Below are 12,155 nucleotides of genomic sequence, written 5' to 3'. Positions count from 1 at the left end.
CATGTATGAAATAGTATGATTATCTAAACCCAACTCCTTAACTTGACTATCTTTTGTGCATGGCCTTATACCAGATCAAGGCTCATAGACTGGTCACATAATTTGATAATGATTACAAGCATCTATTTTAATGAATCAATATGTCAAAAAGATCCTTTGTCTTTCTAATTGCCATAGAGAGTCGTGGTCCTTGGAATACCAGAATACAGGCAGGCAAGAGCAATGGTGTATCACTGTTACATTAATCTTCAGAATAAACATATTCCAAGTCTGTTACTCAGAAAAAAATATCACTTCTCAAAAATCTATCAAAGAGCAGAGCTGTTTATTTCAAAAGTGGCAAATTAGACAGCTGGGAATGGTATAGAAGGAGAAAGCCTTGACTGTGGTCCAGTTGACCCAAATTTGAGTTTCAACTTGTGTGCCTGAAGCAATTGCAGAGAAAGATGGGAGTGCACATGTTTGGGGGGGGGGTCATTCACGTGGGTGCATATTGCACTTACTCCCTGGCAGAGGGTGGGGTTATGCAGATTGATGTTACACAGAGGGAAATCATTAGGGGTACTGCCTGAGTTGCTGTAAAGGTGGGACAATGTGTCAGCACATCTGCATTGTATGTCTATTTCCTGATGTCAATGGGTGCACATGGGGAAGGGATGTTAATGAGTACAGAAAACAACCTTTAGCAGAAATATGATGATGCTGTGCTGGGAGCCTCAAACTCCACATTAGCAATGTCCAGGGAGGTAAGGAATGCATTGTACACCTAGTGGACAGACCCTAGTGGCAGCCAGTGGTTAGCATCCTAAATAAAGTTCACTAATTTCATGCAGCCCTTGACCTATACTCTCTTGACATTGTAGTTATAACAGAAACATGGCTCAAACCAAACATAAACAATACTGAAATACTAATACAGGGCTACAATATACACAGACATGACAGAACAAACAAGAAAGGTGGTGGCATCACCATAGTGTATAAGGACACGCTCAAATTGGAATGTCTTATATATGAACCCCCAGACCTGTTAACTTCAGAAATATTAATCTCCTGCCCCAGCTAAATTCCAATAAACATGTTATAATAATAGCTACTTATATCGCTACAGGTAATAACCTTCCCATAATTGAACACCTTCTCGACTGTACTGCCTCCACTTTTAATCAGGAAACCATTATAATGGGAGACTTCACCTTGGGTTGGTCCACCTACTCCTCAGAAAACCCTACCAACTTTATTAATCTCTATGGTTTCTCTCAAACAGTACTCTCTCCAACCAGAATTGACAAAACTACCAATAAGCAATCAATTCTGGACTGGATGCTAACAAACAGGCCCTCTCTGGGTCACCTTACAGGCTGACTCCCAAAGAGCCTCAGTGTCCATCATCCCACTTATGTAATTAGGCATAGGATAAATTCCCCCCCCAAAAAAAACATATTAAAACAAGTTCCCCCCCAAAAAATTATCTCCTGAAAGCTTCAATTTACTCCTAAAACAATGCAACTGGTCCCCTCTAAGAACACCTTCACCTTGACTCTGCAGTTGAATACTTTCATAATACTTTGCTTGAAATTCTAAATAGCCAGGCACCACTTAGGAAGGGCTGTGTCAAATACAAATGTCTGCTATGGCCTACCAAAGACACTAAGCAACTCCTAAAGCAGAGACAAAGCCTGGACTCTATATAAAGACACCAAGAACGAAATCTCCTTTAACTTTAATTGACAATTAAGAAACTGTGCTAAAATACAAATCCAAAATGACAAAAAGGCTTATTATACTACAATCTAACAAAACCACCAAAACAATTCCCAAAAGTTTTGGGGAGTCATAAAACAATTTCTCAATCCCGGTCAATCCACTACACCATCTCCTACCATTTTAAATATCTCTAATAGCTTAGCCTCACAATTTAACCAACACTTTATCAACTCATTTATATCCCTCATAAAAAATGACAGCCATACTCCACTAATACCATCTGAATCAGTATCTAACCCAAATTCTTTCTCAATCACACCAGTACAAACAGTACAATTAAAAAATGTCTCCTCAGTGAATATCTGTGTTTAATGTTCCTGATTGGTCTGGTTGCTACTCAAAGCATCTACCAGGAAAAGGTTGCAATTATCCTACAGACCCTTGCATCATCTGGAACAATACTGTGGATCACCAAACAGGCTGTGACCTGCTTCTCATCTTAGGACTGGTGCTAAAATTTTGCTTCTGGTGAGAGAAGAAGCAAAAGAGCATTGTATCTAAGCAAAGGGAAACTGTGGTGAGACCAACAATAGTAGTAGCCAAGCAGTAGCCATTCATGCAACCCCCCCCACACTTTTATCATTCTTGACAAGCTAACTCTTTGTTTTTAGTAAGTACTGCTTCATTTGCTTCTAACTTCAGAATATCTGCCTAAATAATTAATCTTTAAATTTACAGGGTCTATGTATTAGTTTCCCCTCAAGCATTTGGCCTTGCCCTGCACAGATTCCAACATCTTGAGTCACATTTTTCCTGTAAAAGCATGACTGAAGTTTCTCCATTACCTAGTTTCACACGGGACAACTAGTTTGCAGTGACAAGCACTGTCCCCAGAGTTACAAACCAAATACTCCTGACATCCTTTATTTTCTCATGCCAGCTATCTAATCAATAAAAAGGGTCTGTTGCCATGGATATGAATTTTCCCACTTTCTCCCTTACCATCTTGGTGGATATGGGCATCGTGAGGCAATACAGAAATTGCCTCATGTTTACTGACAACCAGTTAATTCTCAAAGGAACTGATATGATATGTGAGAGATGTATTTACACAATGTCACTGGAGGCAAAGTTCTAACATTAAAATACTCCTAATGTCAATATGGTTGTCAGTAATACACACACTGCACCCATCACACACAATTCAAAGCAGACATATAGACTCACATATGCTGAGGCACTTAAATTTAGCCTTCCTAAACCACAAAGACCTCATAGACAAAATTCACATAACAAATACCCTCAGCAGCCCCAAACGCACTCTTTCAAAACAACACCCACATCAATATACAGAGACACATCTCATGGAACCTCTACCTCTAAGCCCATAAGGCAAGCCACAACACAATCCAACATTCTGGTCATTGGAGACTCCATTGTGAGACACACTGACATCTCTCTCTCTCAAGGCTGAGTAAGGAGAAAGTCATGGTCAGTTGCTTATCAGAGACTAGGATCCACCACATTACACACACACACTCAGGTCATTGGACCACAAATACTAGTATGACTCAGTCATAGTCTATGTGGGAGTAAATGACCTGAGACATACCTCCCTAGACTACATGAAGAGAGACATCATGGAACTTTAGGAATATGTATCTCAGGCTGGTACGAGTCTAATACGAACAAAAGATGGTTGACTTTAATAATTGGCTTAGCTTCTGGTGTCATTGTAAGAGGCTGCAATATTTGTCAGCATGGAAGGAGATGGCCAATAGACCACGCTGCTTTGGCAGGCATGGTCTACACCTCTCGTCTCTAGGCTTTCGAATATTAGCTAAAACATTGTCTTTCAACATAGTGCCTTTTTTAGGCAATGCCAAACTAAGAGAACTTCCAACGTAGCAAATCAATACCAAGAAAATTTAAAGGTATTACTGCTCAGTTGTAGGCGTCTAAACAAAAAAAACTCCACTCCCTAGAAGCTCTCTTCACCCTAGAGAATGCTGATGTCTGTGCAGTCACTGAGACATGGTTTAAAGCCACAGAGAGCACACCAACAGTGCCAGGTTATAATGCCTTCCACACATTTAGACCACCTACTATGCAGACAGGGACTAAAGGTGGAGGTGTCTCTATTTACATCAAAAATAAATATACCTCAAGGCTGGTCAAACAGGACAATATACTTGAGCTGCCCCATATTCAATTCACCATAGGCAAAATCCAATATCAGCTCCTTGCCAGCTATAGGTCGCCCCCCATGAACCATGAAACCCATACTGTGTATTTAAACTTACTAGAAGCACTAACCATCCAACCCAATACCATATTCATAGGTGACTTTAATTATCCCTACTTTTAACTGGGAATCCTATACAACACCAAATGCACAGGCACAGAGATTCCAGGATTTTGTTAACACAAACTTCCTGAACCAGATAGTCAATACACCAATAACGGGTGCAGCCATAGCAGATCAGGTCCTCACTAATATCTGTAATATCTTCCCTGGTAAGGTCAGACCACAAAGTGGTCTCCTTTGAAGGAAAAATAAAACCTAGCCCCCCCCAGCTAAACAGGGAATATTCAGAAACTACTCTAGAGGCTAACCTCTTGCTACTAAGCGATAACCTGGCAAAATTTCAAGCCCCCATAAACCCTGAGAACACTGCTGCTTATGTAGAACTGTTCACAGAAACCCTGCACAAGCATGTTAATAGCTGCATAGAGGCAGCTCTACCATCAGGATGAAGTACAGAACTAACTGAAAAACAGGCTACCCTGGTGGGATCACAAAATCAATCGGCTGTATAACAGGAGGAAGAAAATAATGGCAAAATTAGGCAGTGCAGCACCCAGCAGGATAAAAACACTCTCACCAAACTAAACAAACATATCAGAGCACAAATAAAGTCTACCAAAGCCAAATTTGAGGTGAATTTGGCCTCCCAGTTCAAGGACAACCACAAGGCATACTTTAGCTATGTCTGCAACCTCAAAGGCAATACACAATTGTGTGCAAGGCTCATTGTAAATGAAGCCACCTATACTGAGCCTGTAGACATAGCAAACCTCCTGGTTGACAAAATCAGCTCCAACTTTATTCCTCTCTCCTGCTCAACCTTCCCTCAGGAAATAGCATCAAATATAACTCACTCTGCTATCACTAGGGGAACAGGTCCTTAATGCTATCTCTAAGGCCAAGAACACTGCATCAATGGTCCCAGACAATATCCAAAAATGCCTTATAAATAGCATGAAACATAACCTATCAGGGCCTATGGAATTGCTATTTAACTATAGCCTACAAATAGGCTTCATACCTCATGAATGGAGAACAGTAACAGTCATCCCTCTGCACAAAGGTGGGCCATCTACAGACCTGGGAAGCTACAGACCCATAAGTCTCACTAATCTTATATGTAACGCCATGGACAAAATTAACATGGAAATGATCAATAGTGATATAGTAAACCTCCAGGCATTGAATCCAATCCAGTTTGGTTTTGTCAAGGGAAGATCATGCCTACTCAACCTGGTGGACTTCTTTGAGAAGGTGACAAAAGCAATAGATTAGGGCAAAATGGTTCACACTGCCTACCTTGACCTGGTCAAGACATTTCATACAATACCCCACTCAGGCATTGTTGAAAAACTCAAAAGATTAGGTACAAACTTGTATATCACATGGTGGATAGTCAACTGGCTCACAGGCAGGACCTGGGAAGTTAGAATTGTGGAGTCCACCATTACAAAGAGGCAACTCACAAGTGGGGTCCCTCAAGGATCAGTCCTTGGACCGCTCCTTTTTGGTATTTACTTCTCTGAATTTAAGGACAATGTTAGTGGTCTGTGGCTGACTAAATTTGCAGATGTTTGCAAATTAGGAGCTTTCATTGAATCCCATACTGACACAAATGTTCTCCTGGAGGGGCTGACACAGACAAACAACTGGTGTCAGAGCTATGGACTAAAACTAAATGTCAAGAAATCCATAATAGTATTCTTTGGGATTTCATCCACCCCTGGTAACTGTCATATTGATAACATGCCACTTAGAGTTGACTCAGTTATCAGGGACTTAGGGACACACATAGATAGTAATCTAGCCTTCGACCATCTTGTGTCTACAGTAGTGAAGAAATCATTCTATGTTGCATAACTTATAAACAAAGGTATGACATCTAAGTCCAAGGAAGTCATTGTTCCACTGTATTTGGCATTCATAAGGGCTATCATTGAGTACAATGGCCCCTTTGGTATGTACCTAACTAGGTATATCCAACAATTAGAACTTACACAGAGTTTCCTCACTAAAAGAATACAGGGTTTAAGTAAAATGTCCTATGTAGACCACCTCAAAGTTCTATCCCTGTATTCTGTCTCCTACAGGTTTTAAGGGGAGATCTATGCCTGGCATACAAGGCATTGTCAAACCCCACTCTGATGGAGGGTTCCTATTACCTAATTGAACTTCCAGAAGGTTGAACACCAGAAGTTTGAACCTGGAAGTTTGAAAGGTGAAAATGTCAAAGCTGCGGAAGTCCGAATTCTTTCCCAGGGAAAGAATTTGGTTGAATGTTTCTACAGCTTCAACATTTTCTCCACTGTGGTGTGAAGGTTATGGAATGGGTTAAGGTAAGTGTGTGATTGTGACGGACGTTGGGAATAGGGTGTGGATAAGGTAAGTGTGTGATTGTGACAGACATTGGGGTTAGGGTGCGGGTAAGGTAAGTTTGCAATAGTGACGGACTTTAGGGTTAGGGTGCGCTTAAGGTAAGTGTGTGATAGTGATGGACTTTAGGGTTAGGGTGCGGGTAAGGTAAGGGTGCGATAGTGACAGACTTTAGGGTTAGGGCATGGGTAATGTTAGTGTGCAATAGTGACGGACCTTAGGGTTAGGGTTTGGGTTAAGGTTAGTGCATAGGTAGTTTTGTATGTAAGATTTAGTGTAGGTTTATAAGGTTTCTGGTGTGCTTGTGTTGTGTGTGTGTTTTTCAGAACAGCAATTATTTTCCCTGGGAAAAAAATTGCTGTTCTGATGTTTTAATGTTATTACATTTCAATCTTCCAAGTTCGAACATCTGGTGTTTGACATTCTGGAATTTCAATAATGTAATATGAACTCTCTGATGGACCTCCTACATATCCACAAAACAAACAGCACTAGAATTACCCATTCTAAAGACTTAAAACTTGCCTGTGATATAAATAGGACCTGCTGGAGAGACAGAGATATGTCCCAGAGACTACCACTTCTCTGGAACAGGTTCCCCATCATTGTGAAGCAGAGTTCTTCCCTAACCTAATTCAAGTGCAAGTTGGACAACTGGATGGGAAACAGAAAATTCATCCTTGGTTTGACACCTATGTCTCTAAATGACACAGGTAACCTGTAAATGGTTCATCTCCCAGGCCCTAGCTTATAAATGTTTCATCTCCGAAGCCCCTGCTTACACTTATCAAGGGTATCAGAACTTGTCAGAGATCTGGTATGCATGGCTAGGATTAAAAAGGCCCTTGTGGTCATTAGCCTAGTAAATACCTATGAACCTATGAACCTCAAATTAAAGTCTACATCCCTTGCTGCTGACCTACTGCCTAATGAATTCCTCAGACTAGCAGCAGATGCCATTTCTTATCCCGCCTATCTCCTAGTTAACCAATCTATCACCGAAAAATGCATCCCCAGGCTCTGGAATATTTCTCATATCATACCTCTGCACAAAGACGGCTCCTCAACGGACCTCTCAAACTAGAAACCAATTGTTATACTCCCACCGCTATCCAAAATCCTTGAAAAATGCATACACACACAACTCCTTGACTATCTAGTAAAAGACAACCTGTTCTCTAATTATCAACATGGTATTAGACCCAAACACAGTACTACAACCGCTATGATAAGTTTTACCAATACTCTCAGTGAGCTAAGAAACAATGGCCAATTGATATCTTCCATTTTCCTTGACATGTCAAAGGCCTTTGATACTGTATCACACCAAAAATTACTCAATGAACTAGCCTCTTTAAATCTCTCTCAACCAGCTCTATCATGGCTTCACAGTTATTTAACAGGCCACCAACAAGCAGTCCAGTGGCAAAATAAACTCTCTACTCAAATAACCATCTCAGTTGGTGTGCCACAAGAGTAAATAATTGGTCCACTGCTTTTCACCATTTTCACCAACAAACTCTGCTCTGCCACTCACCTAGCCACTATTGCACTATATGCCAATGACTCTACCCTCATTTGCTCAGCTCCATCCCTTTCAGAACTCCAAGAAAGAACACAAAAATCCCTCAAAGATATAAAAACTATCTCAATGAATACCATCTCTTACTTATTCCCAACAAAACTAAACTAATATTTTTTTCTAATACCAAATCACATAGCCACCTTCCCCCTTTTACCATCCACTCTGCCAATAAAACCAAAACTGAACCAACTTAACACACCAAACTCCATGGGTGTCATAATCAATAGCTGTCTTAAATTTGACAAACACATAGCACTGTCCATCAAAAAGTTCCACATAAAGCTTGGAACACTCTACAGATCCAAACCATACCTTACACACTCGACCTGACACTCCATAGGCAGGACACAGTTACTCTTCTCCATTCTATATGCCTCTCCCATTTTCACAAATTTCAGAAGAAGATGACATAAACAAATTAGAGACCTACTACAATAAAATATTTAGATTTGCTGCAGATCAACCTCACAGATCACACCACTGCTCTGCCCTATGTGAACTAAAATGAACAGAATTACCAAGTCTCTATCCCTGAACCAACTATTGCTCACTGTATCATTTATCAACCTGACAACTGCCCCATACTCGTAAATTTAATTCAACCATACACTTACTCCAGAACCCTGAGATCCTCTGACAAATTACCATGAAAAGTCACTAAATCCAACAATAGCTTTGGGGATTCTCTCTTCTCCAATCAAATATCCAAAAAATGGAATTCAATACCTCAACACATACAAACCACCTCAAACAGCTCCAGATTCAAAATACTTCTTAGGGTTCACATTTCCAACAACTGGCTATGCTCCTGTAATACTCCAGGATGACCTTTCACTACTTTTCTTAACTATCTCCAAATTTTTCTTTTAGGTCTCTTTCATTTAGCATACTAAACCTCAGCACACCAAGCCTGCACTCCTCTGTCTTTCTCTTCCTTCACCAAATAGCTGACATTGTTCCTTACACAATCCCAAAATACTACCAAACAATCTGAATATGTCACTAGTATCTTAGAACCATTACTATTGTCTGCCATGGTATAAACACTGTGTTTTTTTCTTGTATATTTTCTTCATCCCCCTTCTATAGATATGTTATATTGTCTTTGTCTCCCATGTATTTCTGTACAGATCTGTTTTAAAACTTTCTAGATGAAACTTGGGCAGCCATGGTGGTGCAGCGGTTAGCATTGCCGCCTCACAGCAAGAGGTTCTCCAGTTCGATCCTCGGCTGGGGTGCCTTCTGTGTGGAGTCTGCATGTCCTCCCTGTGGTTGTGTGGGTTTCCTCCGGTGCTCCGGTTTCCTCCCACATCCCAAAGACATGCTGTAGGTGGATTGGACACACTAAATTGGCCATAGGCATGAGCGCGTGCATGTGTGTGCCTTCTATGGAAGGTTGGGTGCCGGGCTGGCAACTCAACACCGTATCATGAGCAGACAGTGATCCGCTGTGGCAACCCTTAACCGGGAAAAGCCAGAAGAAGAAGAATCATGTTAGCTAATACTTTTCACTGTAAACTGTTTTAGTGTAATGGAACTTTTCTCCTTGGGCCTCTGTGGGCTCTTAACACAGTCAGACATTTCTGGTAAACAAATGTAAAACAAAAACAAATAAAACAAAAACAAAAAGTGGTAGATATTACTGCATAGCATATTGGCTAAGTTTATTAAACTAAATCCTCACTTGCCATTTGGTCTTTAAGTTTATGGTTTATTCTATTTACTAATCTGCATGTCGCTGGGATTTCAGTAGTAAATCCTGATCCAGAGTGCTATCAATGTGGTTGGGGTTGATTGGCATGAAGCCATCTTTTCCATCATTAGCAGGGAGTTACTATTGTAGAACTAACTTCAAAGATCTGGAAACATCTGACTAGATTGTTAGTTATGTATTTGAGACAGTTACAAGCTGAAGTTCTGTGTTCCACAGCATTAACACCACAAATGTATTGCCTATTCAGAAAATATCCTTTATTATTGATGCACAGGTGACAGCTGCCATCCTTATAATGGCTCTTTTGACATGTAACTTCGCCAATTACTTAGAGAGATGATATACATATGTGTTTAGTTCAGGGATAAACAGAAATCCATAAATAAGGAGCTGTGAATCAAATAGTTCTTGATGAGGTAAATAAAGATGTTTACATAAAACATATCTGTTATTGAAGCAAACAGCAGAACCAATCCCACCTGCTTCACAAGGAACAACCAAAAGTCTTGATTTAGTATCCACTATGGTTATTCAGCTTGCCTATGAACTCTGGGATTCCAAGTTCCACTATCTATGAATTAGAATGATACTTCAAGTTATCACACATCAATATGAGTATTTTCCAAAAATCCATCTAGAAAGGGAGGTGGCAAGTCAACTAGGAATCAAATCTATAAGCATATGAACAAGAAGGTCCAAATGGGGACCTTACAAAATTAATCTTAGTGGCCTCAGACAAAGACACGCTTGCTATCCATTACCATTTCCTACTCTAGTCACTATTGTAACAAATACTGAATACTCAACATAATATATTCAAGTTCCTGCATCTTATGGTTCCCTTTCCAATTGCAAATGCTCACAGAATATTTCCCTAGAACCTGTAGTGCCTGTAATTAGACAATCTCAGCCACAGGCTCCACAATACCTTCAGACACAGTGGCATCACACTGATAGTGATAGGAACCTTACTTGGATGTGCTGCAAGAGTTGTGGCATCCCTGCTGTTACTTATGACTGCTACCAAACTTATTTTGTAAACTTTCTGCTTCTTCAGCACCTGATAGCCAAATGCAGTTTTCCACTATTACATCATGTTATGGCCAACACCTCACTAAGGATAATAACCTTAAGCCATAGCAAATGTCCAGAATTCCATAATGACTAATGGTCTTTCACTAATGAGAATGGGTCTATATTATAACATTGAAGTTTTTAAACATTGGATGTTATAATATCGAACCCCAAACACCAAAATCTGAAAACATTGAACAGTCAGAATACCAAATTTTTTCCCAGGGAAAAAAATCGCTATTCCGAGAAACATACACACAACACAAACACACACAAAAAAACAGCAATCCACATACATACACTTAAATTCCTATACCTAAACCTAAACTAAACTTCACATACACTACTAGCTATTCACTTACCTTAACCCAACTCTAACCCTAAGGTCAGTCATTATCGCACACTCACCTCACCCACGCCCTAACCCTAACTCCCCTAACCCACCCCCTAACCCTAACCCTAACCTACACACAATCGCACACTTAGCTGACCCACGCCCTAACCCTAACTCACCTAACCCACCACCTAACCCTAACGTCCACTCAACTGCACACATACCTGACCCACTCCCTAACCCTAACTCACCTAGCCCGCACCCCTACCCTAACCAACACACAATCGCACACTTACCTGAACCCAACCCATAACATTCCAACATATCGAATGCTGAAAACAGCGAAGCCACAGCAATGGCCCACAGAATTCTTTCCCTGGGAAAGAATTTGGTATCCTGCACCTTCGCTGTTTTTAGCATTTGACATTACGGGTTTGATATTATAACATTCGATGTTTAAAAACTTCGATGTTATAATATAGACCCATGAGAATTAGTCAATTTATCTTGATTCTAGTGATGTCTCACCCTCTGGCAGGACACGTCTTTACCTTAGCTGGATAGATCTGCCATGACTAAAAATGTTATTTCTGTATTCTTTGGGTAAGTGAAGAGCTACATTACAGAATAAAGTTTCCATTAATTTATCATCAAATTGTATTGCAAAATTCCAAACTTTATTTTTCTAATTCCCCCTCACTTATGCTTTTCTTGTTTTTTATGTGCCTATAATTTCTTCACCCATGGATTAACCACACTAGCATAAATTGCCTTTCAAATAATCAAATCATCTCTGTAGGTAACAGAAGAATGTAGACTGTGAGATTCACTTTTGCACATTTTATAATTTAAAACCAAAGGTATGTGACCTCTAACACATATAAAGACTTGCATCTCTTTGCCTCAAGCCATGCCATTTCTTAATATGTATGACTGATTTTGCAGGACCTCAGATTTTGATCCAATACCCATGCACACATTAACTACTTCAAATATGTATAATGATTTCCAGAAACATGCTGGCTGTTTTTCTGTCCTTTTCATATGGTTTTTCTCACAT

The sequence above is a fragment of the Protopterus annectens genome, chromosome 1.part2, assembly GCF_019279795.1.
Source record: "Protopterus annectens isolate FY-2018-M chromosome 1.part2, PAN1.0, whole genome shotgun sequence".
Taxonomy (NCBI): domain Eukaryota; kingdom Metazoa; phylum Chordata; order Ceratodontiformes; family Protopteridae; genus Protopterus; species Protopterus annectens.
The sequence above is the reverse complement of the archived record's forward strand: the minus strand, read 5'-3'. Positions refer to the sequence as shown.